We start from the raw sequence: 18,118 nt of genomic DNA, 5'->3' as shown, positions 1-18,118 counted from the left end.
TAGTCTCCTCTGAGACGTTAAATAAAGTACATCAGCCAGTGCTCATCGTGACAGCCACCTATTACAGGATGGGGAAATTTGGATACCTGCCTACATCCCATGAAACCTTGTTTATGTAACATCGGAAATATCTCCCCTTGTCAACAATGACTTTAAAATGGCTTCCTCTGAAACCTGGAATCTTTCAAAGGAACAATCCCCGAGCAAGATCATTTTTGTGATAACATTGAAAGTTAACCCAGCAAAAATCATTAGACAGAGTGGTTGGTGCAGAGCAAGGCCATAGCTAGGGGGTGACACTTTGTCCCAAGGGGGTCCAGGATACGGCGTGTAACTATTTTTAATTTGTTACAAAATGGGGGCCCACCCAATAGATTTTGTCCCAGACTTGAGAATGCATAGCTGTGGCCCTGGTGCAGAGATTGTGGTGTGGTGAGGGTCTGATATGAGTGAAGTCTCATTGTTTAATGCAGAACAGTAAAATGAGGACACTAGATGGTTTTCTGATTTAACAAGAATGGCTGTGGAGTATCTGTCGGCTGTGTCATAATGGCAGCACGGATTCCCCAGTCAAGATTTTAGAGTCTAGAATATTGTGGCAATCAGCTCTGTCTGAGACGGGTGCGTAGGGGTTGGACCCAAAATGCACGACTCAGAAACAATGGTAAAATAAAGTCCCGTCAGGGCTTTATTTGGGACGAATCCCAGGAGCATAGTCAAAACAAGCAAAGTCCATACACGTAGATCCAGCCAATAAAACAATAAATAATCAGAAAACACGGTGCCGAGGGAAGAGGCAAACTCGTAGTCGGTAGACGTGCAGGGAGGTCCGGTAGCAGGAGAGCTGTCAGCGGGGCAGAAGTACAGGCGAGCGGCAGGCAGGGTCGTAGTCGAGGGCGATGCGGAAGTCGAAACCATAAAACAAACAGCGAGGCAAAGGTACAAAAACAGTAGGCGAGGACGTGGTCAAAAACAAGCGATGGTCAACGAAACAGAAATCAATAAACGGTGGTCGATAAACAGGCTTGGCTCTTAACGTGAAGACAGTGGTAATAATTGTGAGGATGAGGAGGTGCGGAGAGCCAGGTGCGACTAAGGGGGTGACCCCTTGTAAGCGGACCCACAAACGAGCCCGCCACTAAGACCCCGGGGGGGTAGAGGAGACAGCACTGTACACGGAGACAACTCCGCACAAATAAAAGAAAGAGCCCCAAATAACGGCTCAGGAAATAAAAACTACCCTCCAAAACCAGGGCGAAAATCACAAACGAAAAATGAGTGCGTAAAGGCTAGCACTACTGCCCCGGACCGGGGAAAACCCTAAATAAAAGTACAACCCAGTATAAAAGACTGGGCTAACGAAAATAAAGACTCAGGAGTCGCAGCTCCGAAAAAACACACAAACCAAAATACAAAATACCGGGGACAACGTCCCTCACCCACGGACTCACACGAGCCGAAAACAAAAACGAAACAAAGAACCAAAGAACCTACAGGAAGGCGGCCGCAGTGTACACACACTAACGTGCAGACCCCTTCCTTACCTTTTCTGAATACTGAACCAGCACAATACCGGACTCGAATGCTGAGTCTTACCATGTGCTAATACCGGCTAGGTGGCAGAGCGAACAGTGACACCGAAGCGAAGACTGCGGGGAAATGCGGGCTTTAAGTACCTTCAGGAGGTAGGCATCACGTAAGCACTAATGACCATCAGGTGAAAGTAATAAGTCCCCTGATGGCCACAACCAGTACTACCTCCAACCCTGACAATAATGCTCAAGCGTTGCTTTGACGGACAAGAAGCAGACAATTTCACAACGAACAGAAGTGCGACTGGGCTATAAATGCAGGTGTAGACAGGTGTAGACAATTAGTTAGAGAGCAGCAAGGGAATGGAAAACAGGTGCGATGGATGACAAGTTTAACAAGGTAATTAGTAATCGTTAGTAATAAACCTATCCTGCCCTAGCATTAGTAAATTAGTAAATGACATGCACAAGAAACGTAAGGTAACATGAACACATGATTAGTCTGTTAGTATTACAAATCCTGATCTAGCATTAGTAGTTTTAGTAAATAGACAAATAGAAACAATTAGGGTGTGAGTGACAGAAAGGGAGAGAGAGAAAGCCGGAATGCAAGGTTTGCGGAAAGACATGTAAAAGTGTATGTTTAAACAACGACCAGTTTACGTAACAATAAACATAAATCAAAACATAACAATAAATGAACTAAGACGATAACCACTCACATAACAAGGTAAAATAATCGTAACAAAAACATAACTAGACATGACAAGACAATTTATCGTAACAAGAAATAAACTAAACAACATGACGAACCTAGACTAACATAATACATGATAAGACAATACGTGACTAAGACAAAATGAATAAACATAAAACATGGCAAGACAGACCTGAAACGTGACAGGACCCCCCCCTTAACGACCGACTCCTGGCGGTCCTTTGAATTTGTCAGGGTGGTCACGATGGAAGTCCTTGATGAGTGAATTGTCCAGAATGGGACTGGGAGCGACCCAGGAACGCTCCTCAGGACCATAGCCCTCCCAGTCTACCAAGTATTGCACCCCACGGCCCCTCTTACGAATGTTCAAGAGTTTTTTAACAGTAAATGCAGGGTGGTTGTCAATAATGGAGGTGGTGGGGGATCCGGGGGACATATGGGGTGAGAGGATACAGGCTTAATACAAGAAACATGGAATGTGGGGTGAATCTTAAGGGAAGCAGGGAGTGACAATTTAACAGAGGGAGGATTGATGATGCTGTGGATTCTAAAGGGACCAATAAAACGGGGTTGCAGTTTGTGAGAGGTGGCTTGGAGGGGAATGTCCTTAGTGGACAGCCAGACAGAGTCACCTGGTTTGGAGGCAGGAGCTGGAGTGCGGTGGCGATCAGCAAAACGCCGATTACAGTCTGCCGTGCTTAACAGCGCGGCCTTGGCATCCCTCCAAACCTTGGCGCACCGTTTCATGTGGATGGCGAGGGAGGGAACAGCAATCTCGGCTTCCTGGTCAGGGAACAGTGGAGGTTGGTAGCCCAGGGAGACCTCAAATGGCGATTTCCCGGTGGTGGCGCAGGGTAAGGTGTTGTGTGCGTACTCCACCCAGGTAAGCATCTTGCTCCATGCGGCAGGATTCTTGGCCGATACGCAGCGTAGAGCGGCCCCCAGGTCCTGATTGGCTCTCTCAGTTTGACCGTTGGACTGAGGGTGGTAGCCTGAAGAGAGGCTAGCTGTGGCCCGAGGGCCACGCAGAACGCTTTCCAAACTTGAGAGATGAATTGAGGGCCGCAGTCTGAAACAATGTCCGAGGGAAGTCCGTGGATGCGGAATACTTCTCTCACGAGAACGTCAGCTGTCTCTTGGGTGGTGGGCAATCCAGTCAGGGGGATGAAGTGTGCCGCTTTGCTAAATCGGTCCACCACCGTCAGGATGGTGGTGTTACCCTCGGAAAGGGGAAGTCCGGTCACAAAGTCCACTCCAATGTGGCTCCAGGGTCGGCTGGGCACCGGCAATGGTTGAAGCAGTCCAGCAGGGGCCTGGTGAGATGCTTTGCTTCTGTGGTGCAAGCCTTGATGAAGCGTCTGGTGTCGGGGATCATGGAACTCCACCAGAATCTCCGCTTCAGCACCGCCAAGGTGCGGGTAAAGCCGGGATGGCAGAAAAGGAGGGATGAATGGGCCCATTGCAGCACCTGTGTCCGCGGCTGAGGGAACGTATAGGCGTAATCCGGGGTTGGGCCTGGGATCGGGTTCCTCCCGTAGAGCCCTCTGGATCACCGACTCGATTTTCCATGTGACAGACCCCACGGTGCAGGAGGCCGGAAGGATGGTCTCAGCAACCTCACGCTCAGAACAGGAGTTGAATTGGCGAGAAAGGGCGTCAGGCTTAACGTTCTTAGAACCCGGGCGGTAGGTGAGTGAGAAGTTGAACCTCCAGTGCCCATCTGGCCTGTTGGGAATTCAGCCTCTTGGCTGTCTGGAGGTATGCCAGGTGCTTGTGGTCAGTCCAAATGATGAACGGCTTCTCTGCCCCCTCCAGCCAATGTCTCCACTCCTCCAGCGCCAGTTTGATTGCCAGCAGTTCTCGATTTCCGACATCATAATTCTTCTCCACCGGGGACAGCTTCTTGGAGAAGAAGGCGCAGGGGTGTAGTCGGTTGTCCGCGGCCGCCACCTGAGAGAGCACAGCTCCCACCCCCGTGTCGGAAGCATCCATCTCAACCACAAACTGGCGGGTAGGGTCGGGGTGTACCAGGATGGGAGCGGAAGAGAACAGTCTCTTGACCTTGGTGAAGGCCATCTCAGCTTCGGGGCTCCACCGGAATGGCACAACAGTGGATGTGAGCTTGGTTAGAGGGGAGACCACTTGACTGTAGGATCAGATGAACCTTCCGTAGAAGTTGGCGAATCCCAAGAAGCGCTGGAGTTGCTTACATGAGGTGGGTGTGGGCCAGTCGGTGACCACCAGAATCTTCTTGGGATCTGCCCTGATCCGTCCCCTCTCAAGGATGAACCCAAGGAACTCAACTGTGTCGAAGTGGAAGAAGCATTTCTCCGCCTTGATGAATAATCTGTTCTCTAGGAGTCTCTGTAGAACTTAGTGGAGTAAATTAAGATGTCATCCAGGTAGACAAACACATGGCGACCCAACAAGTCCCGAAGAACATCATTCACCAGGGCCTGGAATACAGCAGGAGCATTGGTGAGGCCGAATGGCATGACCAGGTATTCGAAGTGTCCGAGAGAGGTGTTGAAGGCGGTCTTCCATTCATCGCCCTCACGGATGCGGACCAGGTGGGAAGTGTTGCGGAGATCCAACTTGGTGAAGATGGTGGCCTCGTGAAGTGGGTGGAACGCGGAGTCCATCAAGGGCAGAGGATACTTGTTCCTCACCGTGATGTTGTTCAGCTCCCTGTAGTCGATGCACGGGCGTAAGGAGCCATCTTTCTTCTGAACGAAGAAGAATCCCGCGTGACACTGTCTTCCTAACATTATATCGTCTCTTGCCTTTAAACCTATGTAACCGTAACTTCCTTAATATTCTCTGAATATTATATGTCATGTTTGACAATGTTTCACACTGGCATTTTTGTAGAAATATAAATTTGATGTATTTGTGTTCTGTAAATTCTCTAGTATCCAATACTGTGGCATTCCCACCAAGTGTGGCACAGAAACTTGCATGTCTAAATATTGTGTACATAAAATCCCTGGATGATAGCCTATGTACCTATTTTTCGGGTTTTGCTGTGTGGCTGTGCTCAAAACCGCCTGACTACTCTCTCCTCAAAATACTGTATGTACTGTCTACTAGACATACTGCCAAGTTCCAACTCTCTGAAATATCCTCCATACTATTTTCCAACAGTACTGCGGAAGTGTGGCGATACAGCCACCCTTGTAATAAAAAGTCCCCTCTTCCTCTCTGATTTATTGGACAGAAATTAGACCCAAAGATGCCTCTGTCTCTTCCTCTCACCTAAAAAGTATGGTTTACTTCTTGAAGTAAAATATTTGTGGTATTATTTGTGGACTTTTCAAAAGCATCTTTAAATGTTTATTTATTCTAGGTCTGTTTGCAGCAAAGTCACAAGACAATGACAGCTGCTCACGTGGATGTGGGTAATCAAGATGGCGACCGCAGCGTCCACTGCTCAAGCGAGTCAAACTTTTAAACGTTTTAAACGTCTTAATCGCCCTACTTTTCAGCGTTTCAACTGCGGATTGCCTCCTATTTTAACTTTTCCACAAAGATGCGTGATTGTCATTGTTTTAATCTTTTGCCTGATCGCTTGCTCGTCACGCTGTCACTTCTTGCCTGACGATGGGGAGGGAATCTACTTCCCGACTGCAGATAGCCAATATCTGCTGTTCTCCGGGTTCTTGGATATTGGCCGTGCCAGAGCCCCATCATCAGCTAGTAAGGATGGGGTCCCTACGTCGAGCTCTTCTGTTGGATTCATCTGGCTGACGCTGCTACTCCTCTTGGCCGGTGACGTTGAGCTAAACCCTGGCCCAGCTAGCCCAGCTAGCCCAGCAGCTAGCTTGGACTTCCCTCCACCTGTGCTGCTTTCTTCGGCGGGCCGTGGCGGTCCCGCACTGGCGGCGATTGGCCTGGTGTCTGGGTTGCTGGCTCCTCTGGTCTGCTTCGGTGTAGGTCTGCTGGCTGATTTGCAGTATCTTCCGGTATGCTGCGGCGGGACTGTTGAGGTGATCGCCGGACTGTCGGCCTATCCTGGCGTTGGTTCATCCCGGGAGGATTTCGCTCCTGCTGCGGTGGTGGCTCGTCTTCAGCCCGGATCCGTAGCAGGGCGGCCTGCGCTTCCCTACGGCCCAGTTGGGCTTCGGAGCGGCAGCGGACTTTTGTCAACAACGTTTGCCTCGAGTACAGCAACTGAGTTGCGGAGCATCAGCTGGCTTCCTGAATGGTCCGGTAAGGATACCACGGCTTTGTGTGTCATCCCCACTATCAGCCCCCTCCCAGTTCGTCTTCCTCGTCGTGCTTCCAGGCCAAGCAGGGCTGTGCAGGGAAACCTGGTGGTTGTTTCTACTGGTATTGCGTTGCCCGGCTCTGCTCCTTCTGCTACTTTGGGATCTAATGATTTGGGGTCACTGCAGGATCTGCGGGCCATAAATGGTTTGAAGCTTCTGCATCTAAATTCGAGGAGTTTGCTGCCCAAGTTGGATTTCATTAACTGTATGATTGTCGATGCCGCCCCCGACATACTTGTTATTACCGAATCTTGGTTGTCTGGGAAAATTTCCAACTCGGATGTTTCTATTGCCGGTTTTAATTTGTTTAGATCTGATAGGAGAGCTAAAGGAGGCGGAGTGGCTATATTTATCAGGGAACACCTAGCCGTACGGGTCCTTGTGTCCTCCACCGTTCCGAAATGTTTTGAGTGTTTAGTTTTAGATGTTTGTTTGGGTGGTGACGTCCATATTGTGGTTGCTGGTGTTTATCGCCCACCCTCTGCGCCAACATCAGCATTAGATGAGTTGGGGAAGGTGTTATCTATGTATGCCTCTTCCGAATTGGTGGTGCTGGGCGATTTAAACATGGACTGGCTCTCTGATAGCTCTACTAGTCTTAAACAGCTCTGCTTAGATTTAGATCTATCTCAACTTATTTTACACCCCACAAGACCAAATGCCAAATCTCCATCTAGATCCACCCTAATTGATATTATATTAATTAATAGGCCATTTAAATATCCTCAGTGCGGGGTGTTTGCATCAGGCATTAGCGACCACTGCCCTATAGCTTGTGTTAGATTAGCCAAAGCTAATAAATCCAATGGTCACCTCATCACAAAGCGTAATTTTAAAGATTTTATAGAACAAGGCTTCCTACATGATTTATCCCACTCTGATTTAGATAAATTATGCTTAATCCCTGATCCCGAGTTAGCTTCTGACCACTTCTCCCATATTTTTAATTCCATCACTAATAAGCATGCTCCTTATAAAAATCTCAGAGTAAAAAATCGCTCTAGTCCCTGGATCTCTGAGGAAGTCATCGAAACCCTTCAACTCAGAGACTCCGCCTGGACTACTGCCAGATCTACTGGTAATCCGACAGACTGGTTACATTTCAGGAAAATGCGGAATAAAAGTACTAGTATAGTCAGGAAAGCCAAATCTGATTTCTATTTATCTTCATTTGCAAATGCCCAAGGAAACTCAGCCAGTTTTTGGAAAACTGTAAAATCACTTAAATCTGGATCCACCTCTACTCTCCCACCTCAAATTAGCTATGAGAATGATGTAATTTCAGACAAATCAATAATGTGCGACGCATTTAACCAACATTTTGTAGCTTCTGGCCTTCTATTCGATAGGCTATCAGCCAATACGGTCTCGCCGGGACATGTCCATGACCCGTCATTGGCCGAAAACCTCTCGGTCCCCCCCCCTCCTGCTAATAGATTCTCTTTTAGACCGGTTAGTGACTATGAAGTTTTCATGGCACTCTCCCATCTGAATATTAAAAAGTCTAAGGGTGAGGATGACATAGCCCCTTATCTTTTGCGTCTCAGTGCTCACCTGGTCGCCTCCCCGCTTGCTCACATTTTTAATCTAACTTTTATCTCCGGTGAAATCCCAACGGTCTGGAAGTCCGCGCAGGTCGTGCCCCTGCTTAAAGGGGGTGCTTAAAGTGACCTAAACAATTATCGTCCCATCTCTAGACTGTGCTGCCTAGCTAAGGTTTTAGAAACCCTGGCAATTGAACAGCTGCGGGCTTTTTTAGACGCATACAATATCCTACACTCACACCAATCAGGATTCAGACCCGGTCATAGCACTGTTACTGCCACTTCCCTCGTCATCAATGATATTGTGAATGGTCTTGATAATCGCCAACATTGTGCTGCCCTCTTTGTCGACCTGTCTAAGGCCTTCGACACTGTTGATCATGGTATTTTGTTAAGTATGTTAGCTTCCATTGGCCTGGATGACCTTTCTCTTAGTTGGTTCTCTAACTACTTGTCTGGGAGAAAGCAGTCAGTTGTTGCTGGCAATCTTAGATCCAGCTCTTTATCTGTTGTTAAGGGTGTCCCACAAGGGTCCATTACTGGTCCAATTTTATTCACTCTTTATATAAATAATATTCTTTTCCCTTCTGTACACACTAATGTCCATTATTATGCGGACGATACAATAATTTATTGCTTTGGTTCCACCCCAGCTCAGGCAGCTGCAAGCCTGCAGTCAGCCTTCGACACATTCCAACGATCTCTGCATGATCTCAAATTAGTCTTAAACTCAAACAAAACTAAATGGATGTTTTTCTCTCGATCGTCAATTGTTAACAATAGCCTTTCTCTCCACTCTCTGCAGGGAGAACTAATTGATTGTGTCGACTCATTTAAATATCTGGGTATTTGGCTGGATACCAAGCTCTCTTTTCGCACACATATTGAACATCTTACAAAGAAGCTGAGGGTTAAAATTGGCTTTCTTTACAGGAATAAATCCTGTTTTTCTCTTCAAACCAGGAAATCCATTGTTCAGTCCCAAATTATGTCTGTTTTTGATTATGGTGATATTGTGTATATGCATGCTTCTCCAGCCATTTTGAAGCTGCTTGATGCTGTGTATCATAGTGCTCTGCGCTTTGTAACGGGTGATGGTTTTCTTACTCACCGATGTGTTTTGTACGAAAAATTGGGTTGGTCGTCCCTAACTTCACGAAGAGAGCTACATTCGCTTCTATTCATCTATAAAGCTCTAATTGGTAAACTCCCATCTTATTTATCCTCGCTCCTCATTCACAACTCTATGAGTTGCCGAACACGCTCGCAGTCACACATCAGATTGCTCATTCCGCGCGTGAGGACAGAATATGGAAAGTCTGCTTTTTCTCACTATGCTCCGGATAAGTGGAATAGGCTCCAGGACACTCTAAAATTGGATCGTTTTGTTTCTCTAGACTCTTTTAGAGTGCTCCTCGTGGGTACCATGATTGAGAACTGCTCGTGTTTTACCTGATTTTTAGTGTCTTATCACTTATTATCTGTTTGTTTATAACTTATTTTTTGTCTGCTCTTATCTTGTCTGTTGCAACCTGTATCTTTTATATACGTTTTTTGTAAACAGGGCACCCTTGAAAATGAGAGCTTGCTCTCAAGGGACTTCCCTGTATAAATAAAGGTCAAATAAAAAAATAAAAAAAAATAAAAAAAATAAAGTGACATAGGAACTGGGACACAGGAACATGTGTAAAACCCCACGCTAACCCAATGACGGAATTTACCGGGGGCCGAAGGGGGTTTTACATGCTTGTCCTTCTGGCGTTGCTGGGAGAACATTAGGGGGGTTAATTATTATCCTCCGTACAAGAACAGAGCACAATTATGTTTAAGAATATACTGGGTCCGGGTGTCTCGGTGGTGCAGCCTGTAGAGCACTGACCGAATGCTCATTGCGAGCCGGCGACGTCAGCGGTTCGAATCCGACCGTCTGACAATTTGTTGCATGTCTTTCCCTCTCTCTCGCCCCCATTCTTCCTGTCTCTATATACTGTCCAATAAAGCTAAAAAAGGCCTAAAAAATATCTTTAAAAAAAAAGAATATACTGGGTCCGTTGCCATGGGTCGGATATGGATTGACCTGCCCCATATCCCGCTTACAGCTGGCCAGAAACTGATCAGTACAATTCTTAATATTCTCCGTTCTCAAACAGGTAGGTTATTAAAAATATCACAATCAATTACAAAATACACAAATTAAGAACAGAGATAGAGTAAATAATCATACCTAGCCTGCTTGGACTACACACAAACACAGAGTATAGAATATGCTGTGTGGAAAGTCGAATACGATCTTCCGCTGCTACACATACATACATACATACATACATACATATACAAGACATGTCGTGTGGGAAGTAGAATACGATCTTCCTGAAATGTACATACACGTACAATATGCTGTGTGGGAAGTCGAATACAATCTTCCCAGATTGGTCTGTCTCCCTTGCTTTTATGCCAAATCATACATTTGGAACCAGGCGGCAGTGCCATAAATCAACCTGGAGGGGTGGTCAAATCTGGAATTTAGACCCCCACCCTTGGGGGTTGTTGAGTAGGGAAAATGAGATGATTACCAAGAGAGAACGTGTAGGTTTTCCCTTGAGTTACTGAGTTACTATGGTTTATTAAACTCCATTTGGTATGAAATGTATCTCATCCAATTCCTTGATTTTACCAGATCACATCCATACCAAACAGATTACCCTTATGTTTTATTATGTTGCAGTTATCATGAAACTTCCCTCCTGATTATCCATTTTACATGCAACTCCTGTTACCATTACATAAGACTTAATGCAATAATACAAGGATCACATGGGCAATGTTTTCAAGGTTTTACCAGGTCTATTTTCTATCTTCATAGCAGTTTTGAATATTTAATCTAGGAGAACAGTCACTGGTGTAATGGCAGCAGTGCCCAAATGAGGGCACTGCGGCATTGTCCGGAGTCTTCCCCCTTGGAGGTGCCCTGGTATGGGGTCACAGGGAGGTCTCCAATGTTCTGGAGGATTCTTTTCCCATGACCCAACTGCCCTTGGACCACTCATACATCTTTCCCTTAGTCTAAACAACATTAACCAGGAACCCCAGCTCTCAGGCCCCTCACAAATGGCAGCCCTTCCTGACCTTAAATACTACGCTATAGGCCGCCCCATCATATCTATGAATGCTGTAGTTGGGAGTTTTCAGGATAACTGCATTATGCTGTAAATATGTATTTGTGCCTCTCATGGTAATATACCTTTTGGATAAACCTGATTTGGTGGCGGCACGGATGGTGCAGTGGGTAGCACTGCCGCCTCACAGCAAGGAGGTCCTGGGTTCGAATCCCCGTCGGCCGGGGCCTCTCTGTGCGGAGTTTGCATGTTCTCCCCGTGTCTGCGTGGGTTTCCTCCGGGTACTCCGGTTTCCTCCCACAGTCCAAAGACATGCAGGTTAGGCTGATTGGAGAGTCTAAATTGCCCATAGGTATGAGTGTGTGAGTGAATGGTGTGTGTGCCCTGTGATGGACTGGCGACCTGTCCAGGGTGTATTCCTGCCTTTCGCCCAATGTATGCTGGGATAGGCTCCAGCCCCCCTGCGACCCTGTTCAGGATAAGCGGGTTAAGATAATGGATGGATGGATGGATAAACCTGATTTGGGTGAATGAAAGGAAAGGAGACACCCCAGACTGTTTGGTTTCTTCTCCTTATCTCTGAAATCCAGGCCTTAGTTCTTGACCCTAAAAGTGAGTCACCCATCTATAATTTACAGCCAGGACCACCAGGCAGTGGTCAGTGGTAAAACATCTGGCTTCTACAGAGACAGCTTTTGCCCAGTTTCCCTTCGGCTCCTGAATGGTTATGATATCAAAGGTAGACTGTTACAAAAACTAGACCATTACACCAGTCGCACTGAACCAATCAGAATAACACCAAACATTACTATATTCTGACCTGAGATTATCATGAAACATCTTTATGCCATCTCCAATATTCCTGTGCTCTAACCTGTCAGGAATGTGAGAAAAGGGGGGCCCCCTGGGCCCAAAAAGGCGCCTCTAAGAATCCTTCTCTAGCTCTCCCCCACAGGCATGTGTGCCAACGGTGGGGGCTAACAATGTATGCTCCAGGAGGGGGAAGTCAGCAAGCTGACCAGTGCATGAGACCAAATGTTACTTATGACTGGCTTACACATGCAACAGGAAAGTACTGACAGGAAAGTGAGAACTTCAATCTGCAGGGTGTGATTGGCTGCTCCATAACTGTTCTTGGCTATGAGGGTGTTGTAAGCCAGTCATAAGTAACATTTGGTCTCATGCGCTGGTCAGCTTGCTGACTTCCCTCTCCTGGAGCATACATTGTTAGCCCCCACCGTTGGCACACATGCCTGTGGGGGAGAGCTAGAGAAGGATTCTTAGAGGCACCTTCTTAGGCCCTGGGGGCCCCCCTTTTCTCACATTCCTACAGGATTTGAGTACAGGAGTACTGGAGAGGGCATAAAGATGTTTCATGATAATCCCAGGTCAGAATATAGTGATGTTTGGTGTTATTCTGATTGGTTCAGTGCGACTGGTGTAATGGTCTAGTTTTTGTAACAGTCTACCTTTGATATCACAACCATTCAGGAGCCGAGGGGAAACTGGGCAAAAGCTGTCTCTGTAGAAGCCATGTGTTTTAGCCCCCTGCCTGGTGGGCCTGGCTGTAAATTATAGATGGGTGACTCACTTTTACGGTCAAGAACTAAGGCCTGGATTTCGGAGATAAGGAGAAGAAACCAAACAGTCTGGAATGTCTCCTTTCCTTTCATTCACCCAAATCAGGTTTATCCAAAAGGTATATTACCATGAGAGGCACAAAAACATATTTACAGCATAATGCAGTTATCATGAAAACTCCCAACTACAGCATTCATAGATATGATGGGGCGGCCTGTAGCATGGTGGTTAAGGTCAGGAAGGGCTGCCATGTGTGAGGGGCCTGAGAGCTGGGGTTCCAATGTTGTTTAGACTACCTGTTGGGGAGTTAAGATGTATGAGTGGTCCAAGGCCAGTTGGGTCATGGGAAAAGAATCCTCCCGAACATTGGTGACCTCCCTGTGACCCCATACCTGGTCACTTCCAAGGGGGAAGACTCCGGACAATGCCATAGTGCCCTCATTTGGGCACTGCTGTCATTACACCGGTGACTGCTCTCTTAGATTAAATATTCAAAACTGCTATTAAGATAGTAAATAGACCCGGTAACACCTTGAAAACATTGCCCATGTGATCCTTGTATTATTGCATTAAGTCTTATGTAATGGTAACAGGAATTGCATGTAAAATGAATAATCAGGAGGGAAGTTTCATGATAACTGCAACATAATAAAACATAAGGGTAATCTGTTTGGTATGGATGTGATCTGATAAAATCAAGGAATCGGATGAGATACATTTCATACCAAATGGAATTTAATAAACTATAGTTTCAGTATCCCAAGGGAAAACCTACACGTCCTCTCCTGGTAATCATCTCATTTTCCCTACTCAACAACCCCCAACGGTGGGGGTCTAAATTCCAGATTTGACCACCCCTCCGGGTTGATTTATGGCACTGCCGCCTGGTTCCAAACGTATGATTTGGCATAAAAGCAAGGGAGACAGACCAATCTGGGAAGATCGTATTCGACTTCCCACACAACATGTCTTGTGTATGTATGTATGTATGCATGTATGTGTAGCAGTGGAAGATCGTATTCGACTTCCCACACAGCATATTGTACGTGTATGTAAGTATCAGGAAGATCGTATTCGACTTTCCATACGGCATATTCTATACTCTGTGTTTGTGTGTAGTCCAAGCAGGCTAGGTATGATTATTTACTCTATCTCTATTCTTAATTTGTGTATTTTATACTTGATTGTGATATTCTAAAGCTAATAACCTACCTGTCTGCGAATAAACTATTTTGTTTGTAACTTGCGTGATCTCCATGACTCTAATTCATCTTGTACCTTTTCAGCCTAAATTACAACTGAAATACTCAGGGGGAAATGGTGGCCAAAGACCGACGATCGGCGGGGCGGTACACCTGTGGTAGTTCTAAGCTGTGCGGCCAGCAATTTCTGTCCCTTAAGGGTCGGGGGACGCATGGCTCTTGTGATTTGGTGCGAAGGGAACCCTTTGGCGTTACAGCGCCGGTTCCTGCCAAATTAGCTCGAAGGAGCCCAGTTAATGCTACGCCGACCTGGGCTCGCAACTATCAGGGCAGGTTTGCAAGTATTGTGTTGACTGGACCCTCAGCCTCTGAGTTCTCCACCGAACTGAGATTTCAGCAGTAATGCTAATCCCGGGAGCATCTATTGAGTAATGGTGGCGCAGGTACAAGTCGAATGTAATCACTCCCGAGGTCCGCGTAAGTTGCAAACCCAAATTGCTAAATTATATTTTAAATGGAGTCAGATAAACGAGTAAAACTATAGTAACCACTAAGCGTACAATACGGCCCCGTTTGAGAACGGAGAATATTAAGAATTGTACTGATCCGTTTCTGGCCAGCTATAAGCGGGATATGGGGCAGGTCAATCCATATCCGACCCATGGCAACGGACCCAGTATATTCTTAAACATAATTGTGCTCTGTTCTTGTACGGAGGATACTAATTAACCCAACTAATGTTCTCCCAGCAACGCCAGAAGGACAAGCACGCAAAACCCCCTTCGGCCCCCGCTAAATTCCGTCATTGGGTTAGCTGTGGGGTTTTACAGTGTACTGCCCTCCATCTCTCCTGGTCAGTGGTGTGGAATGACTGAACTCTGATTGGCTTCTGTACCATGTGACCATGGGAGAGGGGTTTCCTTCAGCTCTACAAGAGACCAAAGTATCCAGAGTTTCACCTTCCCTCAGCAGCTCATGGTCTGGGCAGTCTGTGAGCCTGGGTTTATCTGCAGGTACAGCACATCACAGCAAGGGGGCGTTATAGAGCCACAGAATGACTCTCTGGCGGTATAAATTATACCATACAGCAGTAAGGCAATTTTCCTGTGGGAGAAATGCAGTTACACCTGCAACACAAGACAACTAAAGAAAACCATATAATAGAGTCACAGTGACGGATGTTGATAGCTCAGTACTGACTCACAGAGCACAGTGATGTTGAGGGGATCATATTTCACTTCAGGTGAAGGTTGTGGTCCTTCAGGTCCCAGTTCCAGCTCACTTCTTTAAAGAAAGGTTTTTTGGGGGGGTTTTACACTCATTTCACCTTTAGCTCCCAATTTTCAGGAACATGCATGCATCAGATATAGACCAAATATCCCCAAATGGGAATGTTGATGATGAAAGTGCACATGTAAAGTATACGTACATTCAAGAGATGATGATGCTTCAACATCTCACTGCAAATGAACTCCCCTTTTTATCACAGAACATTTTCAACAAATGAAATGCAAAGACAGTCAAGATAAAATCAAGACACTTTAATGACTGAATGACACCTGTAGCATTATCATTTTGATATAATTCCTATGCATGCAGATTACACTGACCTGTAGTCAATTAACATTTGTCCTTAACCTTCAATTGAATACAACACTTTTTATTCTCAAGTTACAATTTTTTAAATTCTAGTTAGTTTAGACTAGTTAGACTTGGTGATTACTGAACTATGTTCATGAGAAGAAATTTTTTTTATTATTCCATTCAATTATTTGTAAAAATCAAGAAGAAATGTTGACTGACACAGTAATTGGCTTTTTCATGTAAATGCATCAAGCACTGTATTTGCACAAAGGCTATTATAACATTATGAACAGAGCTAGTAGCAAATAAAAAATGATAACATGGTTGCCAGAAGAAAAAGTTGTGTCAGGCCCTTAGTGACCAGAGGGTTCCCCTCAGCTCTACAGGAGACCAAATTATCCGGAGTTTCACCTTCCCTCGGTTTCTCCAGCCACTCAGTGATCCTGGGTTTATCTGCAGATACAAAACATCACACCCAGGTGGCATTATAGAGCCACAGAATGACTCTGCAGTGGTAATAACCAAAACATAATTCAGCAGTTCTTCTATGGGTGAGAAACACATGATCACACCTTCAGTACTATGCCAGTTGGATGCAAAAATCAGACTGTTCAGTGATGCTGATAGAACAGACAGTGCTGATAGACTCACAGAGCACAGTGATGTTGAGGGGATCAGATTTCACTTCAGGTGAAGGTTGTGGTCCTTCAGGTCCCAGTTCCAGCACTGCCACACAGCTGTACTGTGCTCCATCATCAGCACAGGTGGGTGTGATCAGGAGGGTAGAGGACACATTCACTGGAGTCTTAGTGAGATCATCATAGGAGGTTTGATTCTCGAATGTTTCTCCTTTGTACCACGTCACAGTGAGGTACTGAACAGGAGCAATGTTCTGGACCTCACACTGCAGCTGGTACTGTTTCCCCTCCAGCATTGGGCCTGTGTGGTTCACAACACTGATGGAGACACTGTCTGGAGGTTCTGCAGAAGAGATAACAATGTTTGCTTCGAATACAGTAGCTATTTATATTCATAATTAAATAATATACTGTATATAAGGGGACTCCAGTTCAGCTCTATGCGGAGGAGAGAACTACTGTACACTGCAATATTGAGGCTTCGAGTACAGGAAAAATCATCTTCTCGATCAATTGGAATGTCTGCGTAGCATTTAGGTCGTATATCCCAGTCTGTCAGGGTCTCCAAATCCCAGGTGACAAACTGGACGCCTTCTGTCCTGTCAACAGATCCCTCTGATGCCTCCCAGCCGATTCCATCATGATCTCCTGAAACGGTGCAGTTCACTGATACTGGATCTCCATGTCTCACCACCACTCTGGGAGGCTGGATCAAGAGGGGGCAATCATCAGGATCTAGAGGAAATTAAGTTCCACAGATATCAGAAACAGGGATGTTTATAGAAAAACAAAACAATTACAGGGTTTAACCGACTCTTAATTAAACATGGGCTGCACCCTAATGAAACCTCTTGGCCATAAGACTGACTCTTGCTCACTCTTCATTCATATTTTTGGTGATGCATTCTCTCTCACCAGTAAGGATGACATGGGCAGAAAGGGAGGGGTTAGAAACATCCATCCATCCATTATCTTAACCCGTTTATCCTGAACAGGGTCACAGAGGGGCTGGAGCCTATCCCAGCATACATTGGGCAAAAGGCAGGAATAGATCCTGGACAGGTCGCCAGTCCATCGCAGGGCACACACACCATTCACTCACACACTCATACCTACGGGCAATTTAGACTCTCCAATCAGCCTAACCTGCATGTCATTGGACTGTGGAAGGAAACCAGAGTACCTGGAGGAAACCCCACAAACACAGGGAGAACATGGAAAACTCCACACCGGGATTCGAACCCAGGACCTCCTTGCTGTGAGGCAGCAGTGCTACCCACCACACCATCCATGCTGCCATGGGCCCACAAACAGAGAATGGTAATTAAGAGTAGGAGGCATTTGAGATTGCCCACCAAATGTGTTCTTGCTAAGTTAGGTGCTGGAGGAAACCAGGCTATCCTTTCATGAGCATTTGCACAATACAGCCTTTGTGCATTTTTTTCACCGCCTTGGAGGGACTTTAGCAGTTGGGCGTGACACAAATTTGGCTTTGAAGAAAAGACAATATTCTCTGCAGTAACCGTACCTAAGCAATTAAACAGAGATGCCTTTGCATTAAAATAATTGCGCGTTGAATTGTGCAGGTGTAAAACGTGCCTCAAAACAGAGACACAGACCTAGGCTTTAAACATGCACTTCAATAATGCTTTCAACAAGAATGACACCATTTCAACCCTCAGAACCAGATATCAAACAGATCATAGTAAACATGAATTAATGATTGCAGCCAAGCAATAATTAAGGCTGGGTGCTTGTCATAGAAAATATTTCCAAAATAATGTATTAAATCAAGCAATATATCTTGCACAGCAGTTGGAAGTGACTGAAATAACATACTCAACCATAGTGACAGTAACTGAAGTTTATAAAAAATAAAAAAAAAGGTGCGGGACAGAAGAACCAAATGCAGACTCAGGGATCAAGTGAATAAGG

General features: G+C 45.8%; 1 protein-coding gene across 8 annotated transcripts in view; it reads right to left on the bottom strand.

The window, feature by feature from the left end:
* Window positions 1-15,487: 15,487 nt before the first annotated feature.
* Window positions 15,488-18,118, bottom strand: part of LOC133113988 (intercellular adhesion molecule 1-like) — a 28,398-nt gene continuing 25,767 nt past the window's right edge. For 7 of the 8 annotated variants that reach the window (XM_061223173.1, XM_061223176.1, XM_061223177.1 and 4 more), the window contains 2 exons: window positions 16,197-16,918; window positions 15,488-15,998 (listed from right to left, as the gene is read on the bottom strand). The gene's annotated coding sequence lies outside the window, so the exon portion shown is untranslated. The remainder of the gene's footprint in view (window positions 15,999-16,196; window positions 16,919-18,118) is intronic. The other variant, XM_061223174.1, reaches the window with a different exon arrangement.

Source organism: Conger conger, chromosome 16, assembly GCF_963514075.1.
Source record: "Conger conger chromosome 16, fConCon1.1, whole genome shotgun sequence".
NCBI lineage: Eukaryota > Metazoa > Chordata > Actinopteri > Anguilliformes > Congridae > Conger > Conger conger.
Note: the sequence above shows the minus strand (reverse complement) of the source record. Positions and strands in the feature narration are given on the sequence as shown.